Raw genomic sequence first — 15,667 nt, forward strand, 5'->3', positions numbered from 1 at the left:
TCTTTTCTTCTGCTAGCAAAACACATCAAGAGAACAGAGCTTCAATTTGGCAGGGGTTCAAAAGCTTCAAGCTTTAAAAATCCTTGGATTAATAGGCCAACAATCAAACTAGTTTTACAGTCCAATGAGAAAACAAGTGCAGAAATGGATAATCAGCATGGGGTAGAAGCAAAGATCTGTTGCTGATTTGAAGCATATGTAATAATTGCTCAGAGAGAAGATTACAATAAATTCTGCATTCCTGGAGACCCCCAAATGAGATTTGGTGAATATTTTATATCAATTCCTTTTTTACAGCGGCATAACCAAACTCACACTATTATGATTACTGCCATGCCTCAAACCCAATATTGTCTGAGTAATCTCTTACTTACCTGAATCTGGTCAAAAAGATAGACTGGAAGCTCATGCATAATGGCTGTCTCTTGGCTAACACAATGAATTTGAACCAGGAATCTACAGGAGTAAAAATATTCTTCCTGGAACCAGAAAGAAAAGTTTTGCAGCTGGAGGTCTTAAAACCCAAATCCCTTGTAGATTATTAGACAAAGGGAATTTTGGAACATAAAATATTGGAACTGGATCTACCAGTGAACACAATAGAGCTTCCGACAGAAAAATCTTGGAGGAACACTTATTCAGTGTATGTGTTGAAGGTCAGTTTCTCGATGTAAAGTACAAATTGAGATTGTATTAACAGTTTACCAGTCCCTCTCTGCACTGAGAAACTTGGAATAGGCACGATTTGTAGAAACTGGTATTTCCTGTAGACAACTTTTCACTGGAATTTTCTAAGAAATAGGATTGCATTGGACCTGTAGTGCAAGGAAGCAGGAGTGTGAATAGAGACAGCTTGGAAGCACAGTATTTCCTTGAAATTGTCCTTGTGTTCTGAAAAAATTGTTATTGTTAAATCTGGAGGCAAGCCCAATGTCTCTTTGATGAGCGAAACACTTATATTGGTACCACGATGAATTTTTCAAGTGAATTGGTATTTGCCTTTGAATAAACCACTTCACCTCTATCACCAGTAGCACCAGGACCTTGTTCATACTAATTAATTATCAGGAAAGTTCTTTAAAGACATAAAATAGGGTTTATCGTATTATTATTAATTTTCATTATTTTGTATTTTTTTAGGTAGTGCAGACACTTGCTCTTATAACAATGAATTTTTTATTTCTTTAAGAAAATACTGTGAAATAGAAGTATTTTATTAGGATTACATACCCACAGACCTGTTCTAAGAAATCATAGATTAGTGATGCTATGAATTATGTTAACCCTATGAAGTGAGACTATTTTTCCTCCTAATGCCAGGTAGAAAGTAATCTTTATACAGTAAGAAATGCTGCCCAGGGCATTTCCTGGGGATTAATGAACTAATCGCCATTTGGGAGAGTTAGTTGCTTGAGGCAAAGCTGTTCATTATTTCCTGAGGAAATATCCAGGGTTGTGGGTGTCATATGATTTGGGGATTTTTAATTCAGCCACAGAGTAAACTCTTATAAGTTTCCCTAGGAGCATTTTCATTTTTCCACTGTGCCAGAAGCATATTAAGTTTGAATGGGGGGTATTCATACAATATTTAAAGCTAGTACGGTAGTACGAGGATTTTTTTATTTTAATTCTTAATATTCTGCAAGGAATTCTAATGCTAATAGATTATATTCCCACTCCTTCCCTGCCAAAACGTTTCTAACACATTAAATAATACCAAGATAGAAGCATTATACTGAATCCTGTGAGCAACGTAACAAGCCTAAATAGAGTTGATTCCAGGACAAAAACATACAGCTTATCTGAGGAGATGCCAAAGGATTAACAGTTCCATTGGTTATTCTAACAATATTGGAGTCCAGTTGCTGAAACTAAGTCCAAAATGTATGTGACAGCACATTTCCAGTATAGCAGAATGTATTGCTCAGCTGTTCAGAAGCTTAGGTGACACAGGATATAATACTCAGCAAGAGCTAGCCAAAAATGATTCATAATGTAAAACTGTGTCTCTAACCTGCAAAATTCTTCTGTTTCAGGAAAGCTAAAAAAAATCACACTGAATGAGATCAGATTTATTTGTCTTCCAAAAAAACCTAAAGAATAAATAGAAAGCAATCATTGTTTTATTATTTGTTATATATAATAACAGATAAAAGTTCTATATCTACACTGGCAGATGTGTTTCTCTTATAAGCACAATAGCAGTCAAATAATATTTATCTAAGATAAGCTAGATTAATTAATAAAATTTTCTTAGGATGCAAAGTTTTCATCAGTGAGTTTAAGTGGTTGCTTTGCAGCATTACAACAGTAGGAAAAATTCAGTTTCTCCGTGAATCTTGACTTTCAGTGGGAACACATGTTCATGTTTCACTGTTTGTTCAATATATCTAAAAAGTTTGGAGATTCATTATGTCTTACAGTAACTCATATGCAGTTCCAGTGAAGCTGTACTGGTTAGTCTCCCCTGAGAACATGTGAGCATAGGAAGTTTTAGAAGAAAATAAAAGAAAAATTTCTTTCATGCAGATTCCAGCTGATAAATTTCTCCAGAAGATAAATTAGCAACCAGCTACTTCATTATCATGTTCAATTTCAGTTTTGACTAGAAGGTTGTTTTGAACAACAGGTAAACCAAAATAAAAAATACATTTTATATTGCAGTGTCTAGTAAAATAAGGTGATTCAAATGCAGAAAGAAATCACCACAGTTTTCTCTCCATGATTTTGAAAATACATCGAAAAAAAAAACCCTTGTGATGCAGTATTTTCAGGTTAACTGAGAAAGTTTACTTTTTTTTTTTTTTAATTCCTAACTCTTAAGTGTAATCATTGAACTGTTACAGAAGCATATGCTAACCTTTACAGATGTTTTGCCAATTTTTTATCCTGAATACTTTGAAACATGAAGCAAATCTTGGATCTTTCAAAGCATTCTTGAAAATGAATAAAAAACCCTTGTTTATGTTAGTATTGCTAAAGAGAACCTCCACAGACTAACAGCATACTGCACGGTACCATCTGTCTCTGACTAGGTGGTGAACAACCAGTTATGCAAATGTCCTCACTTCTAACCACCTGCCAAGAGAGCCAGATAGCAAACATCCTCTGCTGGGGGTAGCTTTTAATTATGTTTGAGCTGGGTACAATGGTGGTGTTGAAATCATGTTTCTTAATTCTTGCTGCTGGCCTTTTTCCTGCCCATCCCCAACTATTCAGTGGTATACTCAGAGAACATGCCTGGACATATTCTTAAAAAAGAACAGGAAATGGTGTGAAGGTGACAAACTTTCTTAATTTTGTGAGGGAAATAGAAATCTAAATTCAGGGTCCTCTTTATTTACATCTCCAAAAGGCATGATTTAGCAGAATAATAATTTGTCTAGAACAAGGACACTGTGTCATTAGCAAATGTTCCCTATGTTTATCTGGAATATTTTATAAGATACTTAGGTTAATGAGCCATTCGAGACTTTAATTCAAACCACCGTCAAAAAGAAAACTAATCACTAGTGGTATTTGGGTGTTCAGAAAATTCGAACACAAAACAGTTTGTATTGTATTGGAAAAGTTCTATAGAGTTTAAAAAGGATGAAATGAATGGGAAACTACGGAAACTGCAATAAAGGCTATATAAGATTTGCACTAAAACCCAGCAGAAAATAAGTGAACACATAAGCCTTTCTGTATGTTTCACAGCTTCATCCCATAAAATTACATATCAAGACAGTAACTCTCTGGAAAGTTTCTATTAGATAAGTTATTCATACCAATAAAATGATATAAACCCACAAGAATCAACCACCAACTGAGTTGGTGGTGTATGTTCAAAACCCAGCATCACTGGGCTGGAACTACTTAAATGCTCAGAGATGAGAGTGGGGGATGAACACTTACTACTTCTCCTTCAGATTAAATTAAATGAAATCTTGCATTCACCATTCATTTGCTTGGTGAACACCTGCTCCCCTATTTTTTTCTAGAAAAGAAATGAGAAGATGTTGTTGTTTGCTTGCTTTTGTCATGATAATGTTAGTCATCATGTCCATTTGACCTTGGATTGATATTACTTAGCATATGATTGACTTAATTACGCCCTGCCTACACAAAAAAAATGGATAAACCAATATCCCATAAGCATACAAATACAATTTTACCAGAACAACCCCCCATTTGGTATTCTTTCACTTCAGCACAAAAGTATAATTTTTGTTTAACATCAAACCGCTTTACCAGTTCAGTTTTGGAATAAGAGTGTTTACTCAGGGTGTTAAAACAGCTTCAGCCTACACTGTAAGAAAAAAATTAGTTCCCAAGCACCTTCTAAGGAAAATATGTGCATGATAATTTTACTCTCATAAGTCACATATAACAATGTGTCAATAAACTGGGGAGGGGAATGATGAAATAAGGACAGGACAGGTGTGGAGTCCACATAGGTACAGTAATTAGACTTCAGTTAGAAAACACTGGAATTAATAAGACATTTCACTTCACTGGGCTCTAGTCCAAGTCCCTGGGCTTCAGTGAGAATGAGGAGAATAGGGAATGTATATAATAATTATTAAAATAACAGTAGTAAGAGACTCTAGTAGCAGCTCTTGTATAGCCCTAAGTCAGACATCCAGTTAGACACACTTTTGTAGGTATTAGCATAAAAATTACTAAAAAGATAGTAGAAAGAAAAAGAATTGCCCTTAATTTACATCATACTCAGTGACAGAGAAGGGAACTGAACAAGGAGGAGAGGTGTTATGAGACAGAAAAGAATAACTGAAACACAGACAACCACGTTAGTATAAAACTACACCATGAGGGAACTGTTAATAGTATATACCACACTCTTTCCTTTCTGTTCTTAAATCTCATTTTTTAAATTTTATTTTTATTATTATGATTTATGATGACAATGATGAATTTATTATTGATGGTATTTTAGAATTTCTGGAACTTTTCTGGAACTCCTTCATCATGATTAATACCATGACTGTTCAATTGGCTTTACTTGAGTGATTAGGTAGCAAGCACTCCACTGGAGTTTTAGCTGGTCTTTGGGGATCTGTGACTGAAAATACTTTAGGGCAGATTTTCAGCACTCTTCAGAACAACAGGTTATGTAGTATTGGTACCTGCTGAGTGCTGAGTGCCTTTGAAATTTTATTCCTAGCTCTAGGCTCTGACAATCCAACTCTGAGAGCTTTTTTTTTCTTTCCTCCTTATCTGGACAATGCAACAAAAATATTAAAATAACTATCATGGATCTGTTGTAAAACACACTTCATAGTTCGAGTAAAGGTCAGTGAAGAGGCATTTCCTGTGCTTCAGCAAGGAGCTTCAGAATCTAAGAAATGTTTACCTGAAAGCTTTTTCTGCTTCCCTTTTATTCCCTACCTCTCCCTTCAGAGAGGTCTCAGACCATAAGGATTTTCTTCTGAGGACTCAAACTTCCTAACTTGCCTCGATGAACATGGTTTATTTTTGCTGTTGCTTAATCCAAGCAACACACTTTGTAAGGGACCTGAACGTGCTGTTCCCATTTGTTTTTCAAAAAAAAAATGTGTTCTGAAGAAAATGATGAGTTTCTGACTGTGCTTTAACAGTTTCAGTGAAAAACATTATTTGCAGCTCTTTGAAATTCCCTTACATTCTGGTAACTCTAAGTCTTCTGTTTTACTTGATAAAGATTTAGTTATTTATGAGAAAGTGACATACAGAGTGATATGAAAACTACGAAAGAAAAATATGGGCTCTTGAAAGAAAATAACTGGTCAAAAAGAAACTTTCCAGTGAAAATAGCTGTTGAACTAAATAAAACCTGCTTGTGCTCTTCACTATTCTGATGTGTACAGTGAATAACCTGGGAAATTATGCACAAATTTGCTGTCAAAAATTCCACATTTTTAAGGTTACCTACAATAAGTTAAGTTAATACAATATGCATAAAGAAAGTAGCAAATGAATTCCACAGCTTAAATGTAATGGGGTAACCATTACATTACAAGATGAAAAGAAAGTGGCATAAAGGGAATAGACACAATACAAACTAATCTTCGAAGTAGCTTTCCCAGTCTATACCCCCTGGGCTTATGGTACAGCACCAGTCAAATATCAGTACAATATGATAATAGGTCATGGGCTTGACTATAAAAGGTAGACATGTTAAGTACATATGCATTTGTTTGCATCAAATATAAATAAAGATGAATACTTTTATTTTTCTGAGCGCATTTTAGGGATTAAGATTGCTTACATTTATTTCTCCTTTCTGTGCAAAAATATAATGGTGTTCACACAATTTTATTACATTTTTCTACAGGCCATCAGCTTTTATAATCAGGTGAACTGATAAATACTGTGAACTGGAATCAGTTCAGACAAATGTGGATTTAGTAGACTGAATTCATGCAAAAAGATTAAAAATATTCTCAAATTTTAAAATGAAAGACTAATGTTTGAAAAATATCAATACTCCTTGGCAAAACTTCTTAATGGCATGGATATATGCTTTATGGATTTTCTTTTTATGTTGTGGGCCAACAAATATTAGTGGGCTCAGATTCTTTGCCTGGAATTGTTTGGGATGAAAAATTGTTGTGCCTGGTGCCTTAGCTCTCCTGAATCTCTGAAACTTTGCTTCACATGCCTGTATAGCAGATTGACAATTGCCAGCTTCTTAACCATGAGGAAAAAACATAAGTTATGATGATGCCTCATCATGACTTGTGATAATTTATGATGGAAAATCATCCTCAGATGATTACTTTCAGGTTTCCATAAGCAAAACCTGTTAGCATCTTCATCTGCTAGTAATACCTTTCAATGAAAAAGGGAAATAGTTTTGGACAGAAAGCAGTGGAACTAAAGTCATTTGGTTGACTCCCAACCACCCATGATCAATAGTAGAAGTCACATAAAGCACTGGAATAACAAAGAAGCAGAAAATGAGGTAGGTTTAAAGATAACAGACGGATAAAAAAATTCTCTGGCATATTCATCTCAAAAGGGAGACTTGAGTTTGCATAATAGTGCTCCAAAATTCACATGTATTTCAATATTGTTTTATTTACATATCCCTACATGCTTGACTTGCTCACACTTTCATCAAAAATACAATGTATTTGATTTTTAAAAAATTAAAAATATGATTAATGAAAATAATAGGACATAAAATACATGAATACTGTTTAATGTCAAGATCACAATGACACAGTCTCCTGAGATTCCTAAGCTTACTCCCAGTTACATATATTTCCATTAGTTTTTTGCACATATTTTTATAAATGAATTAATTACTTCTAGAGATACAACACTAATCTTTGCTTCATCTAGATTTTCATTTGACCATACATAGCAAAAGATATAGGTTTAACCCCAAAAAGTGAAAATTTAGACTCTTAAGAATAGAATTATGAAGGGAGTGCTAGAAAACAAAACAAAATAACAAAGTTCTGGAATTACACTTAATATATACTTTAAAAATTATACTTAACAGATTCAGTATTCCCATATGGCTGTTAATTTGGTGATTGATTCCAAGCCCCCTCCCTTGCAATATGCATACATCTTATACTAAATCATCACTAATTAAAAAAAAAAGGGGGGGAGGGGAGGAGTATTCCTGGGAACAGGATCTAAACCCTCAAATCTGCTTCCTGCAGACCTGAATTAACTGATTAGGCTCAAGCTTTTCCTCACAGGTCTTCTTCCTGCACCATAACTCTTGTACTGCTGGCTACACAAGACCTGAACTTAGGTGGCTGTCCCTAAATCTGAATTACAATGAAAATCTAGTCTGGAGAACAAGTTGCTCAGAGCACACATGACACCTATGAATCCTGGAAACTATAAATCTAAGAGGGCTGCCTAATGCATTTGGAACTACACAATTCTGGAAAATAAGGCTGAGATCTTTTGGGGGGCCTCAGGTGCGTTTTAAATGCCTACATCCCAGTTAGGTAAATAATATCCCATCTAAATTTTCTGATACACCCTCAGCATTTGATAGCAAGTACACAGCTGGCTCATTAAAAACAGAAACAAAAGATTTGCATTCAAAGTGCTTCTTCCAAACAACCTTCTTCCCACTTTGTGAGAGTTTTAGGGTCTTCCAGCATCAGACATTCATTTCAAAAGGTTGATCCAATATATTTTTTCGGTTCAGTTCTGCTTTGGGTTAGTTCTGATTGAAGCTGGCCTGGCTGAGGTCTAGTTCAAGGTGGTAACAGTTCTGGCAACTGGTTTGATAACCCTATTCTGGGTTCTTCCCCCACCACAACATGGGGGGCACCAGTGCTGCAGTATGGGCACTCTCCATTATTCAGAGCCACATTTCAGCCTCTCTCCAGTTTCCTAAATCCAGCAAAGAGGATTCGGGACCATAAAAGAAGCGTTGGCGCTGGGCTGTAGTGTGAGCATATACCAGTGCCACAGTTAGGAGCAACAAAATGAGTGTAGTATAGCAGATTGGGGGTGGGAAATCTCTTCTGACACTCTGCACTTTCCACCACACAGAAATACGGCAACATGCTCACAGAGTGGTGCTCTGTGAGAGCTGGGACAGACCTCGGGCTGGTAAGGCCTGCAGGGGAGCTGCTGGCAGGAGCAATTAGCTGTCCACTACAGCAAAGTAAGAACTAAAGATCTTCTTAGGGGCAAAAACAAGACCATACCAGGTCACGGTAAAGAAAGAGAAGATTCACATTGCACATGATGGCGAATCTGACAGTGAGAGAGAGAATAATGGTTGGATGAAAAGGCAGGCATAGCATGAGGCTGCTCTGCAGGCTTTAGTAAATGCAGAGACATCATGCTGACTCAGATATCTCCCTGCCAGGAGATATCAGTTTTTAGTTGAATCAGTATCTGGACATGTGTGTATGTATGTTATGTTCATTTCTGATTTTGATTCAGCAAAGACTTCAAAATAGCTGTTCAAGAAAAAATAATTATTCAAGCACTTTTACAATTCATGCACATATTATTTCAAATCAAAATTACTTCTAAGAACAGTTCTTCTAACCTCTGACCTGGGGAGAGACAGGCTGTAAGAAGACACAAAAAAATAGATTTGTGTGTGAATACTGCCAGAACTGTTTAAAAGTTGCGTAAAATTGCTTTCATTTTTTTAGCTTCTTTATTTAACATCTCACTTCTATGCCTTTCTTTTGGCAAAAGCATATTTTTTCCATGTAGGAAAGGCTGGTAGTTCAGGTAATTCAAATATGCACCATCTCAGAACAATTAAAAGATGTGCATGAGTAATTTCAGAGTGTTCAAGAAAAAAATATAGTTTCTCATAGCTAAAATGATCAATATTTCATTTTTTAAAATTATATTTAGTTTAGTTAAGATCTGCTGTATTCTATAGTGTACTATAAATGATGAAAATATTGGAACCTTCTTTTAAAAGAAAACTCAAAGAATGTTTCACTTTGGCCTCTCAGGCATGCTACTGTTTGTTCATAACACTGAATTTACTGCAGCAAGTTTCTTCAGCTACTAGGCACACTGACTACAGCATTAATTACCATCTCATATTATAAGACTGAATTGTATTCATTATGGCAATCTAATATATTAACATTCACTGCTTTTGTAACATAGAATGTTGAATTTTTTATGGTGTGTTTTGTAAATTAATTGACATGCTTTCATTATTGTAGGGTTGCTGTTGACTAGAATTTCAACATTAAAAACAAAAAGCATGATTCTGACTTTTAATAATAGTGCATAATTTAATATCTTAGTCATTCCTTTTTAATGCTAGTATTTCTGCTTTAATCAAAAGAATTAAATGAACAGCAGTAAATGCTGGTTAGATTTCAATTTAAAGATTGTTTCCTTCACAAACCTTAAAACCTTTCCATAGTCTCAAAAAAGTTTTGACCTGAAAAGACAAAAAAAATATAATGTTCACTGAAGCATGAAGAAGGATGTTTTCAAGTGTATAAATTGTAGTTAGATTTTAAAAATTAATGAGTGCATAACTTCCCCCTGTTTCTTTGAAAAACTCTCCAGAAATGAAATCAAGTGTTTTCCATTGTCCTCTCTTTACGTACAATATCTTAGATAACATTTGTGTTGTACAGGTGGTGCCCACACAAAGAAATGGACCATGCAGCAACACCAATTACAAGACTTCCCTATTATACAAAACTGGAAATGAAGCCATATATTTCCAAATGGAATATGAGATTTACAGGAGATGGCTAAATTATTGTTTACTGAGTGTGAGGATGTTTTGTGTAACTACTAAATAAAACAGCAGTTAAACCCCCTACAAATATATGCAGATAATTAATAGCCACACAAAAAAATCATATCTAAGGATCCAGGCCAAGTCCAAAATATGGGTTTGAGACCACTTTCTGATATTACAGACATTTTTTTCCAAAGCAATTTTTTCTGAAGAGGTTTGGTAGTGTGTTTTCCCATTGACAGCCATTGGGTGGACAACTGCACCTTTGATTATGTTAGAAGCTCTGTAAGTTAACATTCTCGAAATTCCCAGTCAACAGAGTGCCATTTTTGCTTTGTTTAAATGGTTCCTGTCCTTTATATAGAAAGTCCAAACATTCACAGTTTTTTAATCCAAAATTATCATGATTATCTAGTCTAGCTGCACTTTGACACAAGTCATATTTCAGTAATCTCTGTGTTAGTCTGCTAAGTGTACTAATATCTTTTTGAGAAATACAAAATTGATTGCAATTTTCCTGTATGTGCGATATCATATCTTCATTTATAGAGCTGTCCATTAATATGTTTACTGTGAATATCAGCAACTTAGGTTAAGTGTCCCTTAGTATACACACCAAACAAAATATTTAGGAGTCACCTAAAAATTATGTGTGACTTGACTACCAGTTAAAAAGCATAATTTGCAATGAATTTTTTGATTTTACTTATGCACTTAGATTTTGTTCAAAAAATAAATCTACAGATAAAATTAAAAATCAGTCTTTTACTAAGAGGAAATCTTAGTTCAAGCAGTGCAGTAGTGACTTTGGACCAAGACCACTCAGATATGTAACTGATTTCAGTCCTTTGGGGGTAGGTCTCCTTCTGTTTCTGCATTTGACTTATCATATTTAATACAGTTTTTCAAAACTTTATGTTGGATGGAAGCACAAGACCATCTCCTGATAGGACATCTTAAATTTATCCCCTATACTTTCTCTTATTTCATTATTTCATTATATTGCTAAAGGTCATTGATTTTAGTAGGCATTTTTTTGAAAACAGTAGACTTCAGAAAGATGGGTTCCAACACTGGATACCTATTTGCAATAAACTGAATATTGATTCTTTTTCTCTGTATATGTATGTATATCCTGAGATCACCATTTTCTTCTTCCAGAAAGAAAAGAATGGCAAAACTGTCACTTGAGGAGCTTCTTAAAGGTCATGAAAATTAAAGCTACTTTTCTGTTTTCTGAAATGGTCTACTGGAAAAGAATACACTCCAAATAATCCAACTGCACATGGGTGAACTAATCACACCACAGCTCTAATTGGAGAGTAAAGTTTCACCCTTCATTGTGATTTTCAGCAAATATTTAATTAAAATAAGGACTGGGGTTTTTTTAGGTTATCTGTGACATGGTAATGTTTCTTTTTATTCACAAATATTCTGCTGAGAAATTAGAGTATGACTTGATCAGCATATGTGCACCATAATGATGCATGACAACAGAGACTCTGAGAAGTCTAAGTCATAATCCTCAAGCTTGGATGCTTCAGATACTGGTACTGTTGGAAAAGCTAAGTAAGATATAAACCTAACTAGTGAGTTTAAAAGGCACATATTGGCATGTGTCAGTTGTGACTGAAGACGTGAATGAATATTGAAAATGAAGTAATTTCTATGCCAGTTACCATCTTTAATATTATTTTTAGTAACTGGAAAAGTAAAAATGGATAATTTATAAGAATTAGTATAGATGCTATACTTGACACGACATCCTTCTCATCCTTTAAATCTTTCTTCTTTTAAATCTAGAAGTTCTGCATAATTTCTTCCAGTTCCGCAGAAAAAAGACTGGATCTCTAATTCATTGAATTATGCTACTCTTACTACTATTTAAAAAAGGAAGTGTCTCTGGAGAGACACTAATATCCTGACAAGAAAACCTTAGTGGTTAGAATTTGCAATTCTCAAGGAATATATGCAGCAGTTTATTATGAAAATCATATATATGTATAATAATAGAATTCAATTGTCCTGACAGCTGCAAAACTATATCATTTAAATGACAAACTTCATGCTGAAGGGAAAGAGATTTCAGTAGTAAAAGTATAAGAATCAAAATTGCATCCCAGTAAAAATTAATAATTAGCAAGGGGCTTGAAAATGATTTCAGATGCACTTTTAGATTCAGTTTTAAAATCCAAGATCTCATATTGAAAAAAACAATTATCTCTTCTATAGTATTACCTTTAGCATGGCTGCTTGCCCTTGGCCAAATGTCCCATCCCCTTGTACAGCATGTCAACATGTTTGCAGTCTTGCTGTTCTGAGACATGAGCACTTATGTGATGCTGTGTATAATACATTTAATATATAAAGCATTTTGAGATGTTTGAAGACAAAAGACATTATACACATAAAAATATCGTTTTACCTGCTACTAGCTGTCTGAGAGCCTTCAAAACAATGAGACACTCCTAAATATATTAGAAAGTTTTAGATAGGAATTTTCCAGGTACCATTTTCTTATTCCTTACCTTGGCCACACCTTGAGCTCCTTTCAATTTCCCTCTCATGAGCCAGTGCTGATGATGCAGGTTTAGGCCAGGTGCTGTCAGTTATAAGGTATCTATCTGCACATCAGATTTGAACAAATGTAAACTGAATTTGAAAGCAGTAAGACACAGTGGTGTAGCAGCTCTGGCAGAAGGCATAGTTTTTATGCTGTTTACAGACTTTAGAAACAATGAAGTGTTTAAAGGCAAAGAATATGTGTTGACAAGAGTGCTTGATCCATGTGTCAAGGGAATAATTGAAATTATCTCCCCCCCTAACACACCAAGAACACTAGAACAATTCTTTCATAACTAAAATGCTGCAGGCCAAGCTATTCTCTCTCTTCTTCCTTCTCAGATCTCAGGAAGTTAAGTACACATCATGAAACAGATTGCAAATGACTTAGAACATACCAAAACACAAAAGACTGGTGTAACAGTAACAGCCACATTGGCACCATCTCCAGGAGCAATAACAACAAAAAACATAACATTCCTGTGTTGACTACAAATTAACATGTGTGAAATATATACACAAGTTGTAGCATAGTGGGCCAAATTCAGACTTCCATCAAGAAACATAATGCACAAATTTGTGGTCCTAATAATCTTCATTTCTGAAATTATGTGAAGAAAGCAGTACAATTACAATTTACATCTTACCAAAAGCACTGAAAAATTGTTTTCAATCAATTCAACAATTTTGCCCTGCTCGCATTTGCTTACAGTAAAGTTGTAATAGCAGCAGCAGTAACCACTACTCATAATTTTTTCTGTCCCAGGAAAAGCGCTCAGATGAACAGGGATGCTAAATACAATTAATTCAAGTATTTTTACCAAAATCTTTCTTGTTTCTTTTACATATTTGCATAGCCCTGGCAGAATTTTTGTACAGTCTTATAAAGATGATAGTCATCACGGAGGGTTTCCTTGAGCCACCTAAATTTGCACAACATCTTTTTCAGGCTCATGATGGACATGCAACCTCTCTGTGTTTCATAAAATTTCTTCTTTCTTACTCAAAACGCCACTTTTCATTACTTCCATAGTAAGCATTCAGATTAGAAAGAACTGCTATTATGAAACAAGGGCTGGCAAATCAAAACTCTTCAGGTATAAGAATACATGTATTTGTACAGAACTAGTAAAACATTTCAGTAGAAATTATGGCTATTTTACCTTATGAGATTTCTTTTTTTCCAAGCAGTGAATGAATAACTGGAGATGCCAAATATTTGGGTTTAGTTTTAGGATCTGAACTGAGCTGCTTTTAAGCCCTATGTCAGAGACAGGCATGAAGATCTTCAAAAGTTCTATTTAAAATCACAAAAATATTTGTAAGCTATTTTTCCTCACAAACTCTCACATTTTTTTGAAGCCCAAGTTCAATATACCAGAGTCTACTCAGTGAGAATTGAAATAAATTACATTTTCTGTAGATAGGTTCATTTTAATTTGATTTAAATTAATGCTTTAGATATTAATTACATATCCTGGATCCAGATCCTGAAAAGTTCCACAGACAGAGCTTGATATGTAAAGGATGATTTAGAAGGCAATGGCTCTCCAAAACACTGATACTGGGTATTTCTTTCAATATTCAAGGTTTAAAGTAGATAATAGAATGGTCTGAAACTAGTAACAATAGTAAAGTAGGTGGTAATAGATAATTAAACTATGCAATAGTTTTACAACGATTCTGGTAAAAAAAAACACACAGGCAGCCCTAGATAAATATTATTTGCGTGTAACTGACATGAGCTAGTTGCTTATTTTTTGTCTGTGAAAGTATACCCATTTATATCACTATTTATTTGGCCAAGTCTCTTTCTACCCTTTCTTCAGAAATCCTAGTTAACTAATCTTCCACTGCAGGGGTGAAGCGGGGAGAATCTAATTAAATGATAGAAGAGATCATTAGCTAATATAAACCAGTAGAGGTGCTTTGATGAATGTTATATTATTCTGATCTCCACCAATTGAGGTGCTTGCCTATTGTTTCCCAAGTAATATTAATAATGAGTGCAGTGTATATATGAGAATGATGTAGAGAAACTGGAAGGCATTCAGAGGACCACAAAGTTGATTGAGAAGATGAAGGTAATAATTTATGAAGAAAGATCAAATTGTATAATTGCATGTATCCACAATAAATGTAATATGATAAATATCTACATATATTTAAATGTGGCAATAAGGGAAATAAGAAGTGTTTATAATTACAAATTAAATTACATTTAAGGAAATTGGGGATAGAAACAGGCATCCTACTATGTTTGAGCAGTGTCTGGCATTACAAGGACCTGTGTTTACTAGGGCCTCCAGGCTGTAGCCTTATACAAATAACAATAACATGCATAGCACCAAAGGATACTCAGAGAAGTAAGTGGGAAATGAGCTGAGAACATTAATGCTTAGTATCAGAAATAAAGCCTAAACAAATTCAATTGAGATTAAATATTGTTTCTATATTCAGATAAAAAATACAGTTCTATATTCTACATTAAATCCTACAACTCAAATGTATTTTTTATTTTAACATATTGTAACAGTATTGTTAATCAAACATGATACCTATTTATTTTGTTTTGCTTTGCTTTTATAATTGTAGAAATTATAAAGTAATAGAAAAGTCTAGGCCGGATGGGACCTCTGGACAACATCTGGTCCAACCATCTGTTGAAAGCAGGGGCCTTAGAGTATGTTATTCAGGGCCCTGTCAAGCTGAGTCTTGCATATTTCCACCATTTCCTTGGGCTGCCTTTTCCAATGTTTGACTGTTCTCATAGCGAAGATTTTTTTTTCTCATATCTAGGCGGAATTTCCCCTGAAGTAACTTGTGCCTGTTGCCTCCTGTCCTTCCCCACGCAGCAAGAGAGAGTACTTCCATCTTTTCTGTAACTCTCTTTTAGGTATACAGAAG

The sequence above is a fragment of the Apteryx mantelli genome, chromosome 5 (assembly GCF_036417845.1).
Source record: "Apteryx mantelli isolate bAptMan1 chromosome 5, bAptMan1.hap1, whole genome shotgun sequence".
Lineage (NCBI taxonomy): Eukaryota > Metazoa > Chordata > Aves > Apterygiformes > Apterygidae > Apteryx > Apteryx mantelli.